General features: G+C 63.1%; 1 non-coding gene across 1 annotated transcript; it reads left to right on the forward strand.

Annotated features, from left to right (window-relative positions):
• The first annotated feature begins 2,605 nt into the window (after positions 1–2,605).
• LOC131866185 (5S ribosomal RNA) lies at positions 2,606–2,724 on the forward strand. The gene has a single exon (XR_009364816.1). It is a non-coding gene; the product is annotated as a 5S ribosomal RNA (ribosomal RNA).
• Positions 2,725–7,630: the final 4,906 nt, after the last annotated feature.

Raw genomic sequence — 7,630 nt, forward strand, 5'->3', positions numbered from 1 at the left:
GGTGTGCACCCTGGAGTGCACTTTGGTGCTCACCTCGGTGCACACTTTGGTGTGCACCTCGGTGTGCACCAAAGGTGCGCACCTTGGAGCGCACCAAAGGTGTACACTTTGGAGCGCACCACATAGGGTCTTTGAGAGGTTGGCGCAGTGCGCACACCAAGGTGGGTGTTGAGGTGCGTGCCGAGGTGGGTGGGTGCTAGGGTGCGCTCCATGGTGGGTGCCAGGGTGGGTGCGTGCTAGGGTGGATTCCAAAGAGGGTCATAGGGTGGGTGCCAAGGTGGGTTGGTGATATAGTGGGTTCAAAGGTGGGTACTAGGGTGGGTTCCAAGGTGGGTCACAAGTTGGGTGCCAGGATGCGTGGGTGTTAGGTTGGGTGCCAAGGTGGGCTCCTGCGTGGGTGGGTGCTAGGGTGGGTTTCAAGGTGGACGCGAGGGCGGGTGCCAAGGTGGGTAACAAGTTGGGTGTTAGGATGGGTGAGTGCTAGAGTGGGTGCCAAGGTGGGTGGGTGCTAAGGTGGATGCCAAGGTGGTTCACAGGGTGGGTGGGTTCTAGGGTGAGTTCCAAGGTGGGTCACAGGTTCAGTGCTAGGGTGGGTGTCAAGGCGGGTGTCGAGGTGCCTGGGTGCTAGGGTGTGGATGCCAATGTGGGTCATAGGGTGGGTACTAGGGTGGGCTGCAATGTGGGTGCCAAGGTGGGTAACATGCTCGGTGGGTTCTAAATTGGGTGCCAGGGTGGGTGTGCACCCACCTTGCCCGAGGTGGGTGCCAAGGTGCCAGTGTGGGTGGGTGCTAAGGTGGATGCCAAGGTGGGTGAGAAGGTGGGTGATAGGTTGAGTGGTAGGATGGGTGGGTGCCAAGATGGGTCACAGGGTGGGTGCAAGGGTGGGTAGGTGCTAGGATTGGTGTCAGGGTGGGTGGGTGCTAGGTTGGGTTCCAAGGTGGGTGCGAGGGTGAGTGTCAAGGTGGGTCACAGGTTAGGTGCTAGGATGGGTGAGTGCTAGGGTGCAAAGGTGCCAGGGTGGGTGCTAGGATGGGTCGATGCTAGGGTGAGTGGCAAGGTGGGTCCACAAGTGTCAAGGTGGGTGCCGAGGTGGGTGCCAAGTCGGCGACTGCTATGGTGGATGCCAAGGTGGGTCACGGGGTGGGTGCCAAGTTGCTAGGTTGGGTTCCAAGGTGGGTGCCAACGTGGGTGCTAGGGTGCGTGGGTTAAAGGGTGTGTCACAACGTGGGTGCCAGGATGGGTGCGCACCCACACTGGCCAAGACGGGTGCGGGTGCAAGGTTGGGTTCCAAGCCCGGTCACAGGCTGGGTGCTAGGATGGGTGGGTGCCAAGGTGGGCACCAGGGTGGGTGCACCCACCCTGGCCAAGGTGGGTCACGGGGTGGGTCCTAGGGTGGGTAACGGGGTGGGTACTAAGGTGCGTGCCAAGGTGGGTCATAGGGTGGGTGCCAAGGTGGGCACCAGGGTGGGTGTGCACCAACCCTAGCCAGGGTAGGTCACGGGGTGGTTGTCGGGGTGGGCGTCAAGGAGCCAAGGTGGGTGGCAAGTAGCCAAGTTGCGTGCCAAGGTGGGTGTCGGGGTGGGTGCCAAGGATCCAAGGTGGGTGCCAAGGAACCAAGGTGGGTGTCTGGGTGGGTGCCGAGGTGGGAGCCAGGGTGGGTCCCAAGGTGAGTGCAAAGGTGGGTGCCAGGGTCAAGGTGAGTGCCAATGTGGGTTCCAAGGTGCCAGGGTCAGGGTGAGTGCCAATGTGGGTTCAAAGGTGCTAAGTTGGGTGCGAGGTTGGGTGCGAGGGTGGGTGGGTGCCAAGGTGTGCTAGGTGGAAGCCCGGGTGGGTCGGCATCCCATGGGTGTCGAGTTGGGTGCCTGATGGGTGCTTCTTGTCAAGTTTTAGTCGTCGGGACTCATTTCGAGCCTTAGAGGTCGTTTCTTGTCCGGTTGCCCTGTCTTCGACCTGGGAACCCAATTTTGGTCCTCGGGTCCCATTTTTTTTTGTCTCGCATCCCACTTTTGGCCTGTGGCCTTTTCGGGGTCGATTCTCGTTTTGGGCATCAGAGCATGTTTCTTCTCCTAAAACCCAATATTTGTTTATTAAGTCTCGGAACACATTTTTGTTCTCGTGGACCCATCATGGGTCTTGGAACGCATTTGTGGTCCTTGGGTCCCATTTTGCATCCCGAAACTTGTGTTTTGGTGCTTGATCCCTATTTTGGGTGCCCACCTTGCACCAAGTGCGCACCCGGGGCAAACCGAGCGCCTTGGTGCACCGGGGCAAGATCGAGCGTGCACCCGAGGCGCCCCGAACATGCACCAAGGTGCACTCGGCCCACATGTGAGCGCAGGTCGTTGCGCCCGAGGTGGTGTGTGGGCACCGCGTTGCAGACGGGACACTGCACGCACACGACGCCCCCTCCAGGTGCACGCACGTAGGCCGGGCCGGGTGCACACCCGACGCCCTAGCAAGGTGCGCGCACCCGGGCAGGGCTCACACTTGGCGAACGGGGCGCACTTCGCGAGGGAGGGTGTGCACCTCGACGGGGGTGGGTGGCCGGGGTGGATTCGCACGTGGGTCGCGGTTTGCTAAGTACACACTGCGACAAGCTCATAACGGGTGCGATCATACCAGCATTAGTGCACCGGATCCCATCAGAACTCCGCAGTTAAGCGCGCTTGGGCCGGAGTAGTACTGGGATGGGTGACCTCCCGGGAAGTCCCGGTGTTGCACCCTTTTTTAGTTTTTCGCCGGGCGTCGCAATGCTATTTGAATAAACCTTTTGCCCGTTTGCGTTCTCGTCGGGGCCGGGCCGGGCCGGGGTGCGCTGCCCGCACTACCGCGCGCGCGGGGGGCGACACCGAGCGCGCACCCGAGGCGCCCCGAGCACACAGGCCACGGTGCAACCCGGGCGTTGTGCGCGCACCCCGGTGCGCCCGAGGTGCTGCGCGCGCACCCAGGTGAAATCGGTGTGCACCTCGGCCAGTGCGCGCTCGGTCGAGTCGCGCACGTTGGCCAAGGTGCACGGTGATGTTTCTTACTCTAAGGTTCCGCACCAGACGCCCGGGACAGGTGAGCGAAGCTGGGCGGGGCCGGGTGCGCGGCCGGGGCAGGTGCACGCAGCTGGAGAGAGCTTTGGAGCACACTTCGGAGCGCACCAATGATGCGCTCCATTCAAAAGTTTCCTGAAAAGGCAAAAAAAGTTGAGATTATAGAATTTCCCACTTGAGAGATTGTAAAAAAAAAAAATTTAAAATGAAGGAAACGCGGGTGCCAAGGTGTGCGCAGCCCAGCCAAGGTGTGCGCACCAAGGCGCCCACCCTGGCGAAGGTGCACGCAAGGTGCGCACCCGAGGCAAACCGGACAATTAACCCAACTTTCGACTTCGCGCGCACCTTGGAGCGCACTTCGGAGCGCTCCTTGGTGCGCACCAATCTTGGGCACCTCGGAGTGCACCATGGCGCCCACCAAGGTGCGCACCCGGGGCAAACCGAGCTCCGACTTCGTGCGCACCTTGGAGCGCACGAAAGGTGCGCACCATGGCGCCCACCAAGGTGCGCAGCCCAGCCAAGGCGTGCGCATCAAGGTGCGCACCCTGGCGAAGGTGCGCACCCGGGGCAAACCGAGCTCCGACTTCGTGCGCACCTTGGAGCGCACAAAAGGTGCGCAACCCAGCCAAGGTGTGCGCACCCCGGTCAAACCGAGCTCCGAATCGTGCGCACCAGAGGTGCACGCCATCGTGCGCACCTTGGAGCACACTTCGGAGCCCTCCTTGGTGCGCGCCGATGTTGCGCACCTCGGAGCGCACCCGGGGAAAACAATGCAATTAACCCGACTTTCGACTTCGTGGGCACCTCGGAGCGCTCTCGGGTTCGCACCTCGGAGCACACCGAGGTGCGCACCTTTGATGCGCTGCCTTCACCAATTTCCAGAAAAGGCAAGAAAACATTGAGAAGGTGTGCGCACCGAGGTGCCCACCCTGGCGAAGGTGCACGCGAGGTGCGCACCCGGGGCAAACCGGGCTCCGACTTCGTGCACGCCGCACCTTGGAGCACACTTCGGAGCGCTCCTTGGTGCGCACCAGGGCGCGCAACCCAGCCGAGGTGCCCACCCCGGCGAAGGTGCACGCGAGGTGCGCACCCGGGGCAAACCGGGCTCCGACTTCGTGCACGCCATGGTGCCCACCGCGGCGAAGGTGCACGTGAGGTGCGCACCCGGGGCAAACCGGGCTCCGACTTCGTGCACGCCGCACCTTGGAGCACACTTCGGAGCGCTCCTTGGTGCGCACCATGGTGCCCACCAGGGCGCGCAACCCCGCCGAAGGTGCACGCGAGGTGCGCACCCGGGGCAAACCGGGCTCCGACTTCGTGCACGCCGCACCTTGGAGCACACTTCGGAGCGCTCCTTGGTGCGCACCATGGTGCCCACCAGGGCGCGCAACCCCGCCGAAGGTGCACGCGAGGTGCGCACCCGGGGCAAACCGGGCTCCGACTTCGTGCACGCCATGGTGCGCACCGCGGCGAAGGTGCGCACCCGGGGCAAACCGGGCTCCGACTTCGTGCACGCCGCACCTTGGAGCACACTTCGGAGCGCTCCTTGGTGCGCACCAGGGCGCGCAACCCAGCCGAGGTGCCCACCCCGGCGAAGGTGCACGCGAGGTGCGTACCCGGGGCAAACCGGGCTCCGACTTCGTGCACGCCGCACCTTGGAGCACACTTCGGAGCGCTCCTTGGTGCGCACCATGGTGCCCACCAGGCCGCGCAACCCAGCCAAGGTGTGCGCACCAAGGTGCACGCGAGGTGCGCACCCGGGGCAAACCGGGGTCCGACTTCGTGCACGCCGCACCTTGGAGCACACATCGGGGCGCTCCCGGGTTCGCACCGGCGTTGCGCACCGTGGTGGGCACCTCGGAGCACACCAAGGTGGGCAGCGAGGTGCGCACCTTTGATGCGATGCCTTCACTAATTTCCATAAAAGGCAAAAAAAAAACGAGATTTTAAAATTTCCGTTTTGAAAGATAGTGAGAAAAAGGGAATGCTGGTGCCATCTTGAGCCCGCCCTGGTGCGCAGCCCAGCCAAGGTGTGCGCACCAAGGTGCCCACCCTGGCGAAGGTGCGCGCCCGGGCAATTAACCCAACTTCCAACTTCGCGCGCGCCAGGGTGGGAGCGCACCCAACAACCGGGCCTGGGAAGAGCCAATGCGAGAAACCCCACCAAACGCTCTGACAAAAAAAGAGGGGGCGCTCCAGTAACCCCGCTTCGGAGCGCACCCTGGGCAAACCCAGCCAAGGTGCCCACCCCGGCCAAGGTGCAGGCGAGGTGCGCACCCGGGGCAAACCGGGCTCCGACAACGTGCACGCCGCACCTTGGAGCACACTTCGTAGCGCTCCCGGGTGCGCACCTCAGAGCACACCAAGGTGGGCAGCGAGGTGCGCACCTTTGATGCGCTGCCTTCACTAATTTCCAGAAAAGGCAAAAAAAAGAGGAGATTTTAAAATTTCCGTTTTGAAAGATAGTGAAAAAAACGGAACGCGCGTGCCATCTTGAGCCCGCCCTGGTGCGCAGCCCAGGTAAGGTGCCCACCCTGGCAAAGGTGCGCACCCGGGCAATTAACCCTACTTCCGACTTCGTGCGCGCCAGGGTGGCAACCGGGCCTCGGAAGAGCCAATGCGAGAAACCCCACCAAACGCTCCGACAAAAAAAGAGGCGGCGCTCCAATAACCCCGCTTCGGAGCGCAGCCGGGGCAAACCCAGCCAAGGTGCCCACCCCGACGAAGGTGCACGCGAGGTGCGCACCCGGGGCAAACCGGGCTCCGACAACGTGCACGCAGCACCTTGGAGCACACTTCGAAGCACTCCCGGGTGCCCACCGGCGTTGCGCACCGTGGTGGGCAGCGAGGTGCGCACCTTTGATGCGCTGCCTTCACTAATTTCCAGAAAAAGGCAAAAAAAAATGAGATTTTAAAATTTCCGTTTTGAAAGATAGTGAAAAAAAAGGAACGCGGGTGCCATCTTGAGCCCGCCCTGGTGCGCAGCCCAGGCAAGGCATGCGCACCAAGGTGCCCACCCGAGGTGCACACCCGGGGCAAACCGGGCTCCGACTTCGTGCAGGCCGCACCTTGGAGCACACTTCGGAGCGCTCCTTGGTGCGCACCATGGTGCCCACCAGGGCGCGCAACCCAGCCAAGGTCTGCACACCAAGGTGCCCACCCCGGCGAAGGTGCACGCGAGGTGCGCACCCGGGGCAAACCGGGCTCCGACTTCGTGCACGCCATGGTGCCCACCGCGGCGAAGGTGCACGCGAGGTGCGCACCCGGGGCAAACCGGGCTCCGACTTCGTGCACGCCGCACCTTGGAGCACACTTCGGAGCGCTCCTTGGTGCGCACCATGGTGCCCACCAGGGCGCGCAACCCAGCCAAGGTGTGCGCACCAAGGTGCACGCGAGGTGCGCACCCGGGGCAAACCGGGGTCCGACTTCGTGCACGCCGCACCTTGGAGCACACATCGGAGCGCTCCCAGGTTCGCACCAGCGTTGCGCACCTTTGATGCGCTGCCTTCACTAATTTCCAGAAAAGGCAAAAAAAAACGATATTTTAAAATTTCCGTTCTGAAAGATAGTGAAAAAAACGGAACGCGGGTGCCATCTTGAGCCCTTCCTGGTGCGCAGCCCAGGCAAGTTGTGCGCACCAAGGTGCCCACCCTGGCGGAGGTGCGCGCCCGGGGCAAACCGGGCTCCGACTTCGTGCACTGCATGGTGCCCACCAAGGCGCGCAACCCAGCCAAGGTGCCCACCGCAGCGAAGGTGCACGCGAGGTGCACACCCGGGGCAAACCGGGCTCCGACTTCGTGCACGCCGCACCTTGGAGCACACTTCAGAGCGCTCCTTGGTGCGCACCAGGGCGCGCAACCCAGCCGAGGTGCCCACCCCGGCGAAGGTGCACGCGAGGTGCGCACCCGGGGCAAACCGGGCTCCGACTTCGTGCACGCCATGGTGCCCACCGCGGCGAAGGTGCGCACCCGGGGCAAACCGGGCTCCGACTTCGTGCACGCCGCACCTTGGAGCACACTTCGGAGCGCTCCTTGGTGCGCACCATGGTGCCCACCAGGCCGCGCAACCCAGCCAAGGTGTGCGCACCAAGGTGCACGCGAGGTGCGCACCCGGGGCAAACCGGGGTCCGACTTCGTGCACGCCGCACCTTGGAGCACACATCGGGGCGCTCCCGGGTTCGCACCGGCGTTGCGCACCGTGGTGGGCACCTCGGAGCACACCAAGGTGGGCAGCGAGGTGCGCACCTTTGATGCGATGCCTTCACTAATTTCCATAAAAGGCAAAAAAAAAATGAGATTTTAAAATTTCCGTTTTGAAAGATAGTGAGAAAAAGGGAATGCTGGTGCCATCTTGAGCCCGCCCTGGTGCGCAGCCCAGCCAAGGTTTGCGCACCAAGGTGCCCACCCTGGCGAAGGTGCGCGCCCGGGCAATTAACCCAACTTCCAACTTCGCGCGCGCCAGGGTGGGAGCGCACCCAACAACCGGGCCTGGGAAGAGCCAATGCGAGAAACCCCACCAAACTCTCTGACAAAAAAAGAGGGGGCGCTCCAGTAACCCCGCTTCGGAGCGCACCCTGGGCAAACCCAGCCAAG

Source organism: Cryptomeria japonica, unplaced genomic scaffold, assembly GCF_030272615.1.
Source record: "Cryptomeria japonica unplaced genomic scaffold, Sugi_1.0 HiC_scaffold_133, whole genome shotgun sequence".
NCBI classification, from domain to species: domain Eukaryota; kingdom Viridiplantae; phylum Streptophyta; class Pinopsida; order Cupressales; family Cupressaceae; genus Cryptomeria; species Cryptomeria japonica.